The sequence below is a fragment of the Pinus tabuliformis genome, chromosome 5_2, assembly GCF_031772625.1.
Source record: "Pinus tabuliformis cultivar Carrire ecotype Pingquan chromosome 5_2, CPIR1, whole genome shotgun sequence".
Taxonomy (NCBI): domain Eukaryota; kingdom Viridiplantae; phylum Streptophyta; class Pinopsida; order Pinales; family Pinaceae; genus Pinus; species Pinus tabuliformis.
The window spans coordinates 431,219,489-431,237,933 of NC_142306.1; the positions used below are offsets into that span (position 1 = coordinate 431,219,489).

General features: G+C 39.2%; 1 pseudogene; it reads left to right on the forward strand.

The window, feature by feature from the left end:
* Positions 1-433: 433 nt before the first annotated feature.
* The window catches only part of LOC149159466 (arginyl-tRNA--protein transferase 1 pseudogene), a 52,215-nt pseudogene continuing 34,203 nt past the window's right edge, over positions 434-18,445 (forward strand).

Consider the following 18,445-nt stretch of genomic DNA (forward strand, 5'->3'; position numbering starts at 1 on the left):
TCGTCGGATGTGACAGGAATATAAACCACGGTTAATACCATATCGCATCCACCCATCGCAATGCTACACAGAGGGTTGTCCAACTACAAGTGCTGATTGTGAATTGCAAGACTGGACCCAATGGGCATATAAACTATGGTTGAATGCTACATCACATCCGGCTCATCAGAGCAGTGGAGTATTAGCCATTGGCCATTGGCGATATCATGGGGCTGATATATAAGAACCTCATGAATTTCCAATTGTGATTTAAGCTGTGGATCCGATACAGTTTAGATGCAGGTTTAATATTAATATTGAAGTCTACCCCTTAGTCTTTTGACTGTTTTGGTCACATTTCTTGTGAATTTACATATTTTCCTTGTGCGCGGTTTGAAGGGCCAAAATGCATATGATAATGGTTTTGATAGTTTAGGAGGCTGAAATGATATCGATGGCGATTGCGATCAAGACATGGCAGGTCTGTTAAATAATGCCATCCCTGTGTATGCCTACTATCATGAGAAAACAGGAGTGCTGTTATAGTTTTCTGAATATGTGTCCTCTACATATGACTTGGACCTGGACATTGATTCAACGTGTCCTGTGACCATGAATAAGACAAAGGAAACCGAAATATGGGAAGCTAAAGAAGCAATCGAGCATTAGAGGAAATGACAGCGACCGAGGAGGAAGCCAAAGAGCCAGCATGTAAGAGAAAACGAATGGAAAGAGGCACGGGAATGCATAAAATAGTAAAAACAGAGGAGTGTGGGAGCTGTTGGTGTGGTGAAGAACCAGAGTGTGAGATAGCAGAAGCAGTAGGGGTGAACGCTGTTGAAGGTTGTTGAACGCTATGGAAAATAAGCTGGAGGAGATAGAGGTAGTGAGAGGATTCAGCAGAACAGAAGGAGGGCCACAGGGCTAACAAGACAACAGACAATTGAAGGGGAGAAGTAGCGAGAAGAGAACATAATCTTGAACAAGAAGTTGTTCTTTATGCAAAGATTAGTTCAGCTAACAGTAGACTGACTAAAGCTATGTGAAGACATTATCAGAAGTCGTGAAGGGTACTTGACACTTTGTGTGGGAAGTATGAAGAATTAGGAAGACTACTTCAAGAGAACACTGGTTGTCATTTTTGGAGACTACAGTGAAGCTGTAAATAGATAGAACTCAATAGAGAAGAGTTCAGAGAGTAGAACTAAATAGGACTGGAGTCCTTGGGGCTAGTGCCTCCAAAGCAAGAAGGATAGGAGTCCGTGGGACTGGTGTCTCAAGAAATAGAAGGATTGGAGTCCTTTGGGTTGATGCCTTAGAAGTAGGAAGGATTGGAGTCCTTGGGGATGGTGCCTCAAAAGTAAGAAGGATTGAAGTCCTTGGGAGTTGGTGTTCCTAAGTCCAATAATGGCGTCTTGGAAAAATAGAGTTGGTGCTCTGGAGGTTGGAGCCTCACCAAAGTCCAAGTTGGAGCTTGGCAACTGATTGTGACCATCTATATATTGTATCTACTTTAATGCACAGTTTACGTTAATAAAAGCATTTATTCTTGATATTCATCCTGTGTTCTGAATATTTATGTTTAACTGGTAAAAAAATAGTGGGAAAAAGAAATACTGATTCACCCCCCCCTCAGTATTTCCAATAATTGGTATCAGAGAAGGTACCTTCATTCATAGCCTAACAACTTGAAGGTTGAACGTTAGAACACAAATGGCAAAGTCAAATAAGAAAGTCTCCAATCCTCCTAAGGATGTGTCTCCCTCTACTACTAAAATAGAAGACAATCGATTTGAGGAGGCTCCAAGGCTCAATGGGAACTTTAATATATGGGAAGCAAGAATGAGGAATTTCTTACAGACTCAAGGCATTGAAATCTGGAAATCAGTGATTGACGATAGCAGGATGGATAGAGAATCCAAGGAGTACAATGCAAAAGCAGTACAGGCAATCTTGAATGGGCTCCCTAATTCTGTAAAGATCAATCTAGGAAAAGATTCATCAGAAAAGGGCATCTGGGAAAAACTTCATGATCTTCACTCAAAAGGAGCATTGACCATGGCCATCAGTCAAGAAGTTGATGGAAATCATGAAGGAAATTCAGAACCCATCATAGAAGCTAAACATGAGAATGATTACATTAAGGCTAAAACAGACCTAGAAGATGAAGAGAATGAAAAAGATTTTGTGGAAGAACTCCTCGCTCAACTTATGACTGACATGGAAGAGATTAACAATTTGAAAAAGGAAAATGAGGCACTTAAGAAGATAGCTCCAGTTGGTAACCAAGATCAAACAAGGAAGAAGGTTGACTTCATCAAGCTTCAAGTAAAAGAAAGGGATAAAGAGCTTTCCAAGCTTAAGAAGGAATTCCATCAAAGTAAAAGAAAGCATCGTGAAGAAGTCATATCCATGAAAAAACAACTGAATAAAGAAAAGAAGCAGGAAGATACCTTGTCAAGTCAACTTGAACAAGGGCACAATAGCTTGAACAAACTTGAAAAAGAGATTGGTCAGTACAAAATAGAGGTCTCCTCTCTCAAATCTCAATTACAAGAAGCCAGGAAACAGGCACATGGAGCTGAGAAGGAAATGGAGAGTAGTCAAGCAAAGAAGGAAGAAATCTTCAAAATTAAGTCAGATATCATCTCCCTTAAAATAGTAGCAGCTGAAGCTACTCGTAGCAAGGAAGAAACTAAGGAACAACTTGCAAAGAAGAATAATGAGTGTGAAAGATTGGAAGAAGAGATTGTCTTCCTCAGAACAAAGGTTGAAGGGATGAACAAAATCTTGAAGAGATCTCAAGCCTTGGATGACATGCTTAGCTATCACAGATGTCCATCTGATAAATCAAGTCTCGGGTATATAGGTGAATCCTTAAACAATAATGAAAATTCTTTAAACAAAAGAGATGTGAAGAAGCCAAAAAGAAACGGTGATGCTCCCAGTTCCAACAAAGGCAAGGAGAAAAATCAAGGCTACAATAGAAGAAATCCTATTCCAAGAAGAAATCTTGCTCCAAGAAGAAAACCAGCTCCAAAAAGAAATGTAGATGATGTCAAGGAGGTGAGAGGCAATGGTTATCATCAAAGGATCTCAAGGCAGAAAGGCTTCAGAGGTACATCAAGGAAACCTCCATCTCCGAGGTAGCAAAGTTCATTTTTTGGTTATTTTTATTCTTGTTCAAAATTTGGTCATATGGAAAAATACTATAAAGTCTATCATAAAGATAGATGTCATGGTCCCCAACAATCTCATAGAGATAGATGTTATAGTATTCGACAGCCTCCAAGAAACAATTTTACAGGAAGAAATCATGAATTCTTATTCATGAACAATGTAGAATGCTTCAAGTGTCATAACATTGGTCATATGGCACGTGATTGTAACTTAACATGGGCTATTACACAAGCTAGAACCATGCAAAAGAAGAAAGCTACACAAGTATGGAGAAGGAAGGAAATACAGTACGATAGTCCCTTGAGCTCTCCAGCCAATCTAAGCATTTTATGAGAAGACTTTGCCAAAAGAGATGATGCATACAGTTAGGGGAACCCTATGATTCTTGATCATTATTGTTGAAGCTATAAGTAAAAGGGTCCTTATGAAATCCTTGTTGAGCTATATTAACAATCATTCTTTGATGAGGATAATTTCTCAGGAATACTCCATTGAAGAACATGTGTTTCCTGTATAGGGCAAATAATTATGGTGCTAATATTACAGATGCTAAATGTATTGACTTAAGAATTTAATGTGACAACAGATAAATTCTGGACACCGATAGAGATAGTCTTCAAACAAACAGATACATTTAGAATGGAGTTTGAAGTAAGAGCAGCTGGCAGCGTATAACAAACTGAAGAATTGCAAAAAGATGTAGACGAGCAATTGTATTTAAAAGACAGTCATAGATTGGATATCTAAATCTACAGAGATATGTACAAGAACACAAGGAAAAGATGGCTCATAGGAAGGAGAATGTTGTGTAGTCAAGGATAACTTAAGCTGATACAAATCACTTAAGAAATATAGCAATAGTAAGGCACAACCCCTCACATTTTTTGTCCAAATGCAATGATGATTGAATACTAGGTGGCAGTAACTTAAGGGGAAGCACAGAGACACAAAGGAACTCAAATCTGAAGAAAGATAGCGAGAGACACAATCTCAGGGGCATTTCTCTTGATTCAGACTATGAAAGCCTCTCAATGTTACCTGTGGAGATAGCAATATGGATTGAAGCATAATATCTTGGACTTGGACACTTGGTGTATGGCCGTTTGCAATCTGAATGAAAGCATTAAAGTAGAGCAACTTTAAGGATTACTGGAACCATGATAAAGCATTTCTAAGACATGAAGAGGGAATAATGTGTTAATTGATGACAAATCATCAATCCTTCTATCTTGAGTAAAAAGAAGATGAGCACTATGACAGGGGGAGTGACAGACCCATGAAGATCTACCATTCATGAAGAACAAAAGCAGTTTGATAGGGGAGTCGCAGAGCACTCCTTTGCCATTGATGTCAAAGGGGGAGAGAAGAAGAATATTGCCATCAATAACAAAGGGGGAGATTGTTGACCAAGTGTTACAGGGAAAAGTGTCTATATAGAACTGCTCTATCCCACTAAGGTGTGACAACTAACTTAGAAACAAATAGAGAAAAGCTACTTTCATTTTTCCTTTATGAATTATAGATAGAGAGGAATAGAAAGACCAACCTCTCTCTTGCACTAATCTCCTGATTTGATTCCTCTCTTCTTTGATAGTCTTTAGCTACTTGCTCCCTTGCATGCCCAGCTTCACCAAGTACCTGTAAGATCACAGTAGCATAGCACTATACAAAGACATTGATCTATAATCATAAACAATCTAGGATCAGATGTAAATTGACCATACAAATGTAGCAAACATCAATGACACAAGAGCATGGAGGAAAACTTGAATAGCTTTTATTGATAAACAAGAAAGAGCCAAGAAGAGTTACAACCAGTTGTTCTGACCCAGCATCAACCTCTCAGCAAGAAGCCCCTCTTCACCTCATACAAAGCTTAGATCACCCAACAATTTGATGTTTGTCTCAAGAAACCAACAACAATTCCTTACAATATGCAAAATTCCAGCCTCTGGATCTCTGGGGTGAGGGATCCATATATAGATATCTCTAATGGAGTTGAGTGAGCTTATGATTTGATTAGTGTCTTCCCTCTGATAGTTCTTGCTTCCACTTGGAGATGGATGATCTCTTACTCATCCTTGGTCGAATTCAGAGAGGCAAGTGTCACAGGAGAAGATTCTGGAAGCTTCCATTGCCTCTCCACCTCGCGGAATGGCACTGCCATTTGTCATTTCTCGCCCATCGCACCCCATAGAAGGGATTTTTGAAATGAAACGCACCCACACAGTGTATTTAGGTGAGATGAAATGCACTTGGCCAATGGAGCAGCTGAAATGATCCTGTTTTGACCAATTCTGAGCAGTTTTTCATGGAGAACTTCTGGGAGAAGCTGTAATCTATTGACCTTGTTCCTTTAGGGATTAGAACAACACTTTTAGGGACTTAGGAGCCCTTGGTTTATGGACATTTCATGCTTGGGGTTGTAGTGCCCAAAAATGTCTATAACAGTTGCCCCCTAAAGCATGAGGTCGTTAATCTTTTGATGTCGGGTGAAATGCTTTATTATGAGGATCCGAAGTTCTTTCAAGCTGGGAGGAGACCTGTAATAAGATACAATACAATACATTATCTTCATAATATTTTCATGATCTAGCTGAGGCGGGCATTCCCATGCTCAGCTCTATAAATTCATTTTCATGTACATAGGACAGACAATCATCTGAGTGTAGACTGATGATTCTGATAGAGCCATCATCCTTTTGATTGGATGATTATCTCTACAGCAATGATGTACATTTGATGTCTTTATTTTCCTGAATATATATCGCAGCCTGGATGGATGAAACTAGATCCGGGGTCTTCAATCTCGTTCGATCTTCACTCGAAGTACAAGTCGATCCATGTGAAAGTTGTTCTGGAGTCGAACATGGAAAGACATCGCCTGATTACCAGCCAATGATGTAAGCTGTTAACAGGCGCGAGAGGAATCACCGATAATGATAATGACCCTCAAGGTACTGCAGTATAATTCACGTGGTGTGAATAAAGGACTTGGCGTCGAACACCACGCAAAACCTTTCGGTCGAAGGCCATTGATGTAAACCTGTCGCCGGAAGTGAGAAACTTGCCATTGAGGCATGCAAGCTTCAAAGTATTGAATGGGGTGTTCCTAGATCAACTTCTTGGATAATGAGCTGATGTCGACAAGAAGCGATCCGTCACAGGAGGGCCTTAATGAATCCCACATCAATGACATGGAAAGGAGCAAATGATTTTAATGGAGGTGAAAACGATCTGGTGATATAAGGTTCAGGGTGACGGTCATGAAAGAATGGAGTATAAATGTATGGTAGTGGGTGAGACACAGGTGAATTCTCTTAATGACTTCTCTTGAACATATCGGCGACACTGATGTGATGGATTGGTAACATTAACCCCAAATGTGGATGGTATGATGGGACCATGGTGATGTGACCGGTGAATGAAACAACCCAACCCGACTCGGATGTAGAGTGGAAGTGTCATGTTCAAGAGCGACTTGCTACCAACAAAGTTTCTTCAAGTTTTCTTCCCAATTTTCCCCAGTCATTGCTGACCAGTACCTCTTTATTTTTGTCAAGCTTGAGGAGGATAACATATGCTTGTTCTATAATTTGCCCTTCGGGCAAACCCATCGCTATGTTTTAACGAGCCTAGCGATAGTGAAACTCGTTCTCGTCTATAGACAAGTTTGTCGCTACTAAACTTTTAACGAGTTTAGCGACAAAGATAACTCGGTCCTTTTCAATTTTAGAGAGTCTGAAAAGGAACGTAAAGGTAACTCCAAAATTCCTTTTTCGTCATCTAATCCCTTAAGTCCGAAAAAGTATAAAACAATATAGAAGGGATGAATTTTCAATACTTTTAACAAGCCAAACAAAAAAAGCGCTCAATCTTTTTGTGTAATAATCTCTCAGGTCCAAAAAGATTAAAATTTAGAGGAGAGATAGCACTTCCGGTCCCTTTAACGAGCTGGAGAGGCCAATGCCTCGGCAATCTTTTCATATTTTACGAGTCAGTTGAAAAGAGCTTAAAGGAGACTCGTCATTTGAGGAACGAGTGATAAAATGGGTAGCAACTGATTCCAGGTAAGGTTTGGAATTTTCCAATCACGACAGTGCTACAAGGATGGCTAGTCAGATCACTCTTCGCAGCTGTTCCTCAAAATGGGTAAACAATCAAATGGAGGTGAATGATCGGCCAATGTAAAAGTGGAGGTGATGGTGCAAACACGACCAAGGCTTTAATGGCTGAAGTACTACATTCACGATGGTTATTTACCGGTGAATAGTACATTTTTTAATGAGCTTAAATGCGGGGGGGAACATTTGCTCATGTGTTATGCTTATTTTTTAACGAGCTTGAACTATGTGCTAAAACTGCTCGATTAATCCAGTTGTATAATAAGAATGTCCCACATAAAAATGATAATTTTTAGAGTTTTGCCCCACATCCTTTCTTTATGCAAGTTAAAAAACGACCAATCCAAAAAACAGATAAATGATCACTCTTTGCTTGCACTCCAAAAGGTTTGCATGCCCCCAGGTATAAAACAGAGCTTCAAGGTTGCCCCTTCTTTCTTCCGTTAAAACATTTGTTTTACCGGGAGAGGCCTACCTCTTACAGGTTACCCAAAGATTGTTCTAGTCACAGCGCAAACAAAACACTTCTTCGGCGATGTTTACCGAGATAGACAAAGGTGAGTGAAGGAGGCTACTCCACTCACGTAAATTTGACGAGAGAATATTGTTCCAGAATAACCCCCTCTTCCAATCATAGACGGGAGTACATGCTAGTCATATTCTTTCGTGGAAACCTACCCTATACCCGAAGTTTTCCTGCCGAAGCAGACCAGGGTGCATGCCCCTTGGGTTTCAGTCATGTCCCCCGAATCACTCGCGCTCATCGGGTGGGTGGACTGGGGATTGAGACATTTCTTGCGTGAAAAGACCATTTAGGGATGGTATATGACTATTTGCTATGCGTGAACCGGGGAATGAAAGCTGGTTTACGAGCTTGACCACTCTTCCTTCGTGCGGAAAACACATTACTCTAAAGAGTGAGGAGACAATGGCTCCCATGCAATAAATATAGTCTCGTCCAAGGAGTAGATTATAATCTAGGGGTCCTTGAACTACCATTACGTTCATGTGAACGGTTTTCCCCCTCAACGTTATGGGCACATTGGGAAGTATCCCTAACAGTCGACTGGTTCCTTTATCAAAGCCTGTTAGATTTCTCATCTCAGGCAAAAGCGATGGCGAACCAAGCGCTTTCCAAGCAGTCGAGGAAAGGATACTCACAGAAGCCCCTTCATCTATGATGGTACCAGCCAAAACCATTCTATATATTTGAACAATGATTCGGAATGGTATACTAGCTAGTAAACGGGGTCTGCCTAGTTGATTCCAGTCGAAGGAGACAACTAGGTTGCTTGGAGGTGGGACCGAATAGACGGCCGGGTATGACTCTGACAAACTTCCTTCCTGCGGTAAAGGAACGGGTAAATTTCCCCCATGTTCGTTGGAGTCTATGCTTATGAAAAGAATTTGGACGGTGTCATCCTTGTTCTTTTCGGTGACTGTATCATCTGAAGATGGAACCTCTGAAGGCAAGACCGAGTCAACTTCCACCTCGACCTTTTGACTTTCGTCTAGTATGGGTTCAGATGGTTTGTCTTCAATGATAAATGCTTCAGCCGACCACTTGAGTGGGCCAGCTGGATTTTCAACTAGTGACAGACTCGGTAAGAGTTTTTTATATCCAGGAGGAAGTCGTAACGGTGAAACCGGACGATTGTCCAAAACTCTTTTAGCCTCGTCTAAGAAGGGACAACGGTGGATGGCATGATCACCTTCGCACAGTTTACAAGGAAATCTATATTTTCCTTTTTGTCCTAGGGCTTCACTTTCACTAGTTGACTGTGTGTTTTCAACATGATCATCAGAGGTTGACGACACTGGGTTGTGCAAACGAGGAGACCAGTCCCTTAAGATCTGAGGGATACAAGGACAATCTCTATGATAGTGGTCTCCTTTGCAAATGACACATGGTGATTTAGACCTGGTCAGTGCAGTGTGTGGATTTTCGCTAGACAACACTCGTTTGCCCCCATTCGCTTTTGGCTCCTTCTTCTTCTTCTCTTTCTTCTTCTTTTCCTTCTTCTCCTTAGGTACTTGACTTTTGGCTTTACCAGCCCCATCAAGTGAAGAGGAAGGAGGAGAGGAAGAATTAGAGGAAGTAGAAGGTTGGTGGGTAACTCTCGACTCGTCTAGTTGCTGATTTGATTGTTCAGGAATTGTGGTGTTCTGAATGACAGAGGTTGAGAAGAGCCATACAGGCAAGCCGATTGTCAGTCCTGGAAGCGATAATGTGGCCATATGGGGTGCACCAACATCTCCTCAAGAGGAGAAAGGACTAGGATTTCCTCCAAGGGGGATTCCTTGGTTGGTGGATTCCATTTTCTCAACCCAAGATCAATGTAGGAAAGGGGTAATCGATATTCCTTTTAAAATAAATTTTAGACACTTTGACACAACTTGTTTTTTCAATTTTTAAGAGTCGAGAAAAAACAAAAGATGACTCTAGTCTCCTTCGATTTTTAATGAGCCTGAAGTGACAAGTGCTCAGATGGACCTTTTCTGTTAAGGAGTCTGGAAAGGAACGAAAGGGACTACTCTGGAAATCTAGGTAGAGGGATTACCAAACCAATCGTAAAACTGCAGAATAATTTTTACTGTATGGCAGTCAATCTTCCCAAATGTTGTGTTCAGTGCATTGCGATCGATAGGGCGGCAGACATGGCTTCCTATGGATAAAGGATTAAGCCTATTGGGGTCTCCCAAAATATACTCGACGGTACGTGGGAGCACAAGTCCGTACTCGCACTTATCATCTCAAAGTGGAGGAATCACCCAACCATCAGTGACAACAACAGTTACCAGGCTTTACGACGCCAGAATACGTCTCTAGCCTAGACTTCTAAATGTTGTGCGTTAAGTTCCAAAGCGTTGTTAGATTCATTGAATTTATTTTAAGTTGATCTTGTTTATGAAGTTTGCCTTTCAGGCTCACCGCAAGATGTAGATGTAATTCCTAAAATGCAATCTAAGATGATAAACAAACTTTTTATCTTCTTTGTGCAATGAAAATCCTAGCTACTAAGGAAAGAAAGATAGAATATTTTCACAAAGAGCAAAGAGCACACTCTAAATGCACTTTCCTAAATCAAGCCAATCAGACTGTCTATATGCAAATGCACATGCATGTATTTGTTTTCGACTTTCTTAGTATATGAATGCTAACAAGAAAGTTGGTGCACAAATCTGAATTTCTTTTCAAGCGACAAATATCAACAAGTTTCTTTTCAAAATAAAAAATGGAGACGATCACAACACCTTATGATTTTGAAATGAATACTTGTTCTTGACAGTAGAAAACTACAAATTCAGACCAAAAAACAATAGTAACAGGATAATCGACCATCAACAGCAATCAAACTCTTTCCTACGATTGAAATCGACACTTGCGACAGTTTCAAATCAAAGGGCGACAGTACGATTATGCTACTTTTGCGAAGGAGAACTGTAAATGACTCAACAAACACACAAAAACATCTACAGTTATTTTGTACAAAGTAGGCGGAATAACAGCAAGGAAAAGGGGTTTCAAACAGACATATACTGATCACAGGCAGCAAAATTCAGGAATAGAACTGGAAAGAATGAATCATAGAAACCAAAACTGCACAGAGCCTAGTCTGGTCAGTGCACCTGTAACACAGAGAATTTGAAATGCAGCGCACCTTGTCCACTCGAGAAGTGCGCTGAAGTTCAGATTCTCTGAACAGTACCTGCGCTAGGCTAGAAATGAGACTCTGTTTGGGTTTCGGGTCACAGTTTGCAGTTCAGTTCTTGGGTTTTGGCCGAGTAAAAAGCAATCAGTAATACAACAATTAGGGGTAGATCTAAGGAGGATCTAAGAGCTATCACAAGGGCAATCAGATAGTTTGTGAATCGGTTGTTTAAATCATAAACAGATCTAGTAGATGGATTGAAGTAGAATTTATCTACTTTGCATTTGTTATGGCAAATGCAGTTCAAATGCTACTTGTAAGTTTATGAAACAGACAACAAGGAATGATAAACAAACAAACTAATTCTTCCCCAGTGGAGTCGCCATTTTCTTACAGGGAAAAGTGTCTATATAGAACTGCTCTATCCCACTAAGGTGTGACAGCTGCCTTAGAAACAAACAGAGAAAAGCTACCTTCTTTTTTCCTTTATGAATTATAGATAGAGAGGAATAGAAAGACCAACCTCTGTCTTGCGCTAATCTCCTGATTTTATTCCTCTCTTCTTTGATAGTCTTTAGCTACTTTCTCCCTTGCACGCCCAGCTTCACCAAGTACCTGTAAGATCATAGTAGCATAGCACTATACAAAGACATGGATCTATAATCATAAACAATCTAGGATCAAATGTAAATTGACCATACAAATGTAGCAAACATCAATGACACAAGAGCATGGAGGAAAACTTGAATAGCTTTTATTGATAAACAAGAAAGAGCCAAGAAGAGTTACAACCAGTTGTTCTGACCCAGCATCAACCTCTCAGCAAGAATCCCCTCTTCACCTCATACAAAGCTTAGATCACCCAACAATTTGATGTTTGTCTCAAGAAACCAACAACAATTCCTTATAATATGCAAAATTCCAGCCTCTGGATCTCTGGGGTGAGGGATCCATATATAGATATCTGTAATGGAGATGAGTGAGCTTATGATTTGATTAGTGTCTTCCCTCTGATATTTCTTGCTTCCACTTGGAGATGGATGATCTCTTACTCATCCTTGGTGGAATTCAGAGAGGCAAGTGTCATAGGAGAAGATTCTGGAAGCTTCCATTGCCTCTCCACCTCGCGGAATGACACTGCCATTTGTCATTTCTCGCCCATCGCACCCCATAGAAGGGATTTTTGAAATGAAACGCACCCACACAATGTATTTAGGTGAGATGCAACGCACTTGGCCAGTGGAGCAGCTAAAATGATCCTGTTTTGACCAATTCTGAGCAGTTTTTCATGGAGAACTTCTGGGAGAAGCTGTAATCTATTGACCTTGTTCCTTTAGGGATTAGAACAACACTTTTAGGGACTTAGGAGCCCTTGGTTTATGGACATTTCATGCTTGGGGTTGTAGTGCCCAAAAATGTCTATAACACCTAGGTTGTCATTGATGTCAATATGGCAATATTCTGGATACTAAAGGATGAAATGAAGCTAAGGGGAAGCAGAGGAGATTCATGAAGAGACAGGAGCAAGGCCATCAAGATAGCCAAGCCATAAGCAAAGAGCAACTACCTAAGGAGGCATATCAAAGCATATTACAACATATCATAGCAAGAGATGCATTCATATATGCAAGGAGGTCTTTGAAAGACACTACCAAGCTAGAGGAGCAGATGGAGACAAGCGGAGCAGACAGAGACACCAGAGGAGCTATATATATATATATATATATATATATATATATATATACACCAGAGGAGCCATATATATATATATATATATATATATATATATATATATATATATATATATATATATATATATATATATATATGCCAAAGAAGAGGAGCGACAGAGTTATTAGAGCTATCGGAGGTGGAAGACTTAGACACATGTGCAAATACATTGATGGAGTGGAAAAGGTAGAGTTTATATCGTATGAGCAGAATACATTATCGAAGGAACAATGGACATGTTTAACATCAAACAAACATGAGCTGTCAAATTTCCAGTGAACAGATCCGACGGCTACCGGGTGATAAAGATGCATGAGAGATAGCGAGCGAGGACGGTGGTAAATGGTATTGATCGCACCGCCTTTGGAGGGTGCGCAGTAATCGTACGCAAGCGAGTGATCACAATCACCGGGCGACGCATGGCAGATGGGACAGGGCAGAAACTGCTTTGATTGCGCGTTAACGCACGGGCAACTTATGGGCACGGGAGGTGCGAATGCCGTTGGATTGCTTGGTGGATGATTGGACGGCAGGGCTTAAACCATGCGGCTTTGTCGGATGTGATAGGAATATAAACCATGGTTAATACCATATCGCATCCGCCCATCGAAATGCTACACAGAGGGTTGTCCAACTACAAGCGTCGATTGCAAATTGCAAGATTGGACCCGACGATCATATAAACTATGGTTGAATGCTACATCGCATTTGGTTCATCGGAGCAGTGGAGTACCGGCCATCGGCCATCAACGATATCATGGGGCTGATATATAAAGGACCTCATGAATTGCTGATTGCAATTTAAGCTGCGGACCCGATACAGTTTAGATGCGGGTTTAATCTTAATATTGATGTCTGCCCCTTAGCCTTTTGACTGTTTCGCTCATATTTCCTATGTATTTACGTATTTTCCTTGTGCGTGGTTTTAAGGGCCAAAATGCATATGATAATGGCGCCAATATTTTAGGAGGCTGAAATGATACCGATGGCGATAGCGATCAGGACATGGCAGGTCCGTTAAATAATGCCATCCCTATGTATGCCTGCTATCATGAGAAAACAGGAACATTGTTACAGTTTTCTGAATATGTTTCCTCTGTGTATGACTTGGACCTGGCCATTGATTCAACGTGTCCTATGAGCATGAATAAGACAAAGGAAACCGAAAGATGGGAAGCTGAAGAAGCAAGTGAGCATCAGAGGAAATGACAACAACCGAGGAGGAAGCCAAAGAGCCAGCGTGTAAGAGGAAACAAATGGAAAGAGGCATGGGAATGCATAAAACAGTAAAAACAAAGGACTGTGGGAGCTGTTGGTGTGGTGAAGAACTAGAGTGTGAGATAGCAGAAGCAACAACGGTGAATGTTGTTGAAGGTTGTTGAACATTGAACAGAGGCAGCGAGAGGATCCATCAGAATAGAAAGAGGGCCTCTGAGCTAACAAGACAACAGACAGTCAAAGGGGAGAAGCAGCCAACAGAGAACATAAGCTTGAACAAGAAGTTGTTCTTTATGCAGAGCTTAGTTCAACTAACAGTAGACTGACTAAAGCTGCGTGAAGACATTATCAGAAGTCATGAAGGGTACTGGACACTCTGTGTGGGCAGTATGAAGAATTGGGAAGACTACTTCAAGAGAACACTGGTTGTCATTGATACTGTAGTTTGGAGACTACAGTGAAGCTGTAAATAGATAGAACTCAATAGAGAAGAGTTCTGAGAGCAGAACTGGAATCCTTGGGGCTGGTGCCTCAAAAGCAAGAAGGATAGGAGTTCGTGGGACTGGTGTCTCAGGAAATAGAAGGATTGGAGTCCTTGGGTTTGATGCCTCAGAAGTAGGAAGGATTGGAGTCCTTGGGGCTGGTGCCGCAAAAGTAAGAAGGATTGAAGTCCTTGGGAGTTGGTGCTCCTAAGTCCAAGAATGGTGTCTTGGAAAAATAGAGTTGGTGCTCTGGAGGTTGGAGCCTCACCAAAGTCCAAGTTGGAGCTTGGCAACTGATTGTGACCATCTATATATTGTATCTACTTTACTACACAATTTATGTTAATAAAAGCATTTATTCTTGCTTTTCATCTTGTGTTCTGAATATATATGTTTAACTGGTAAAATAATAGTGGGAAAAAGAAATACTGATTCACCCTCCCTCTCAGTATTTCCAACATTTAAAATGATGCTAATAAGAATTAAAGCCTAGTGGCATGATTAGTATTGGAATCCAAAGTTTTGTGGCCCATGTTAAACAAGAAAAAATGAGTCTATAGAAAATACAAAATTAGACTGATAAAAGCATGAATTAGCCAAGAGTCTACACACATGGGTTGGCATATGTATTGCTCTAGTGTACAAGATCTATTAGTTTATTTACTCAACTAGACCATTAACCTATAAACTTGTTTTACCCTCTTATTTAGTTAATGTTGAGCACTTAATGAAAGAGGCTCAAGATTGGAAGCTAGACGAGGAGAGGGGTGAACTCCTTTATCATTTTATTGTTTTGTATTTCTCATATGATATATTTGTCTATGTTTTTATGTTGTTAAATGAGTTTTAAAACCATTATTTTATGTGCTTTTTCAAAGTGATCCATTGCCTAAAAGACATAAAATTTTACTTTGCAAATTTTCCTATCACCTTCAATTTTGTATAACATATTAGTTTGGTATCAATACTCAAGTTTATTTTGAAGGTTTGATTTTGTTTGCATGTTTTTTACGATGCTTGGAAGGTTGAAGCTCAAAATAGGACAAGGATAGCTTGTGGAGTCAAGGTCTCAAATTGTTTCAAGGAGAACACATATATCTCAAGATTCACTAATCATGGCACATGAAGAAGGTCATGAAGGGATGTCCAAAGTTGAGATAACGTTTAAAAAATATTTCTTTGAAATGTCTGAAATGGTGAAAGTTGTTTATCAGGAGAGGAACTTAAGGTTGCAAAGAGAGAGCTCAAAACCTACAAAAGAAGATGGAGGAAAATGATACAAACCTCCAAAAGGGAATGGAGTGAATGGTGATAATCCACTACTTCCTCCATACTCATGCTCATCCTCATCTTCTTCTACTTCTAACCCTTCACAAACACCTCCAAATTCTCCAAAGGGACATGGAAAAACTCCTTTCTTAAAGATTGACATAAAGTTTGAATTTCTTATGTACAATGGAGAGGTAAATACTGACAAATTAGATAATTAGGTTCGTCAGATTGAAGTGTATTATAGGATACGAAGAATCAAGGATGATGAAACCAAAATCCAGCTTGCTTCTCTTAGGTTGGAAAGTGCAACACCCATTTGATGGGAGGTGAAAACTCAAGAGGACATGAATAAAAGTGGTAAGGCTTTATCCTCTTGGAATTATTTTTTTGTTGCAATAAGATGAGAATTTTATCTATTAGCATACATGAAAAATTCTATAATGGATTGTAAAAACATTAGGCAAGCTAAGGGTAAAAATGTGCAAAGCTATACTCAAGAATTTAGGAAAAGATCTTTGATTTTGGGTATATATTTATCCTCTCAAGACACTCTACTCAAATAGATCCGAGGTTTACATAGTTATTTGAGAAACATCTCATGTTTAACCCTACAAAAGTAGATGAGAAACATCTCATGTTTAACGCTACAAAACTAGATGACAGAATGATCTAATCTACAGTGATAATCAATCCCATAATGAAAGCTTGGTCGTAGCCATGCATCACTATCAGATTGAACACATCTCCTACCAAGCTTATTTATGGTCTAACCTGCTTTGGCTTAACCTACAAAACAAAAAATGTTTTTAGAACTTGGCATGATTGTAGTCCAATGAATTACTCTAAACATACATATTGAATGTAACAAGACTTACGGGAACATATAGACCTCTGCAACAACCTTGTTAGATTTGTTCACAAGGCTAAAGTAATGTTTGGCATGACATCCTTCAACATGGTAATTTGGACATAGTCATTGTAATGGAAATGGAGGCATTGTAGTTCTGGTGGCTAAACTAACATCCACATTGAACCCAAACCCAACACTAACACTGGCACTGGTCTTCACCAATATGACAGCTTTGCTATCATTAGTTGGGTCATTCAAGACTTTTTTGAGTCTCTTGGAATCTAGCAACCTTCTTACAGTTCTACAAGCAGAAGAGAACAACACAGAGCAAGGTATTACAATATTTGAAACATTTTATACTACATTCTATTCCCTCGTAAGGAAAATTGTCACCAATTTGAGAGTCAATGAGAATAAAGAATCGTTAGTGCCCCATTTCATTTCCAAGTTCTACACATTGACAATTTCTAAGACTTTAACAACCATGGCAACATAATGGAAAATGGGAGCAATGGGGGGGAATGCAATTTGAATATCACTCGAGATGTTAGGGTTGTGGCTGTGTCCTCTAGTTCTATGACCACTAATCATTAGCATTGTGCTTGTTACAGATCCCCTAACACTTTACATAAGAATGATTTGCAAGATTTGTAAGAGAACAATCCAGAAATTGTTATTTTAGTTAATTTTTAAAGAACCTTCTTTATTTATGATTCATAAATGATGTAATTCATGTAGAAAATATACCTACATCTTCCTCCACAACCAGTGTTTGTGCCAATACCCAGAGCTCGGTAAGACTATGTATGTTAACATGTTCTTAAAATAACTTGTTTATATTCATTTTTAAGTAAATCGTTTATATTCACCTATACGCTGTTGTTTAGATTTGTAAATAATGACTATTTTCATACCGTTGGGACCATTTGGGATTCGACCAACAGATATCAGGCTCAAAGTTCTTGCACAATTAACCCTAAAATGATACAATAATTAATGTCAAATCTCAACCTCGAAAAAAGTAGTTCCCTTATTGTTAGATCATAAATGGACTTGAATTTTCACTCCTTGTTTAAATTTGATTAGTTAAGGTAGTATTCTCATTGGAAATGAATTGGATGATTTGGGAAAGTAGAAAAAATAAGGCCTATTTCTCGTAAGAGGATAGTTAGGTATTTAAAACCCACCCGATAAATAAATTTATTTTGTGCATGCAACTATCTTGACCAACATGATCGCACCAAAGAGGTAATCTTGTGAAGTCTCCAATATGTCGAAACTAATGATTTCCTGGAAAAAAAAAATCTTTTGGAGTTAAGGATAAGGATTGATTTGTTGGAGTTATATGAGAATAACCCAAAATAAATGAATTTTTGAAACTCCTCCACTTTTCACTTATAATTTATGTAATTCATGAATATTAAACAAAATCCTCCATTTTTCACTCATAATTCATGTAATTCATGAAGAAAAGTGACCTACTTCTTCCTCCACGATTTTTTTTTATATGAGGAGCTAGATAAGCCTATGTTTTGATTTTGTCAATTCAACTTTGTATATTATGACTTGATATGTATTGAAATGTTCTTAAGATTTGTTTATATTCAATTGTTTGATATGTAGTAATATGCTTTTGAAATAACTTATTTTTGTTTATATTGAGTTATATGTTCTTCTTTTAATTTGGAAATGATGAATATTGAGTTATATTTCCATTGATGACTACTCCAATTGAATCTTCCTTCAAGTGATGGCACCATCAAATCTAAACAATACAATAATCAATACCAATGGTGAACCTCCACTAAGGTATATTTTTTGTTAGATTGTAAATAAATTGGAGTTTGAAAAAATAACGCCTATTTCTAGTAAAGGGATAGTTAGGTATGTGAAACCTTCCCGATAAATAAATTTCTTTTGTGCATGAATCTATCTTCACCATGAAGATCACACCAA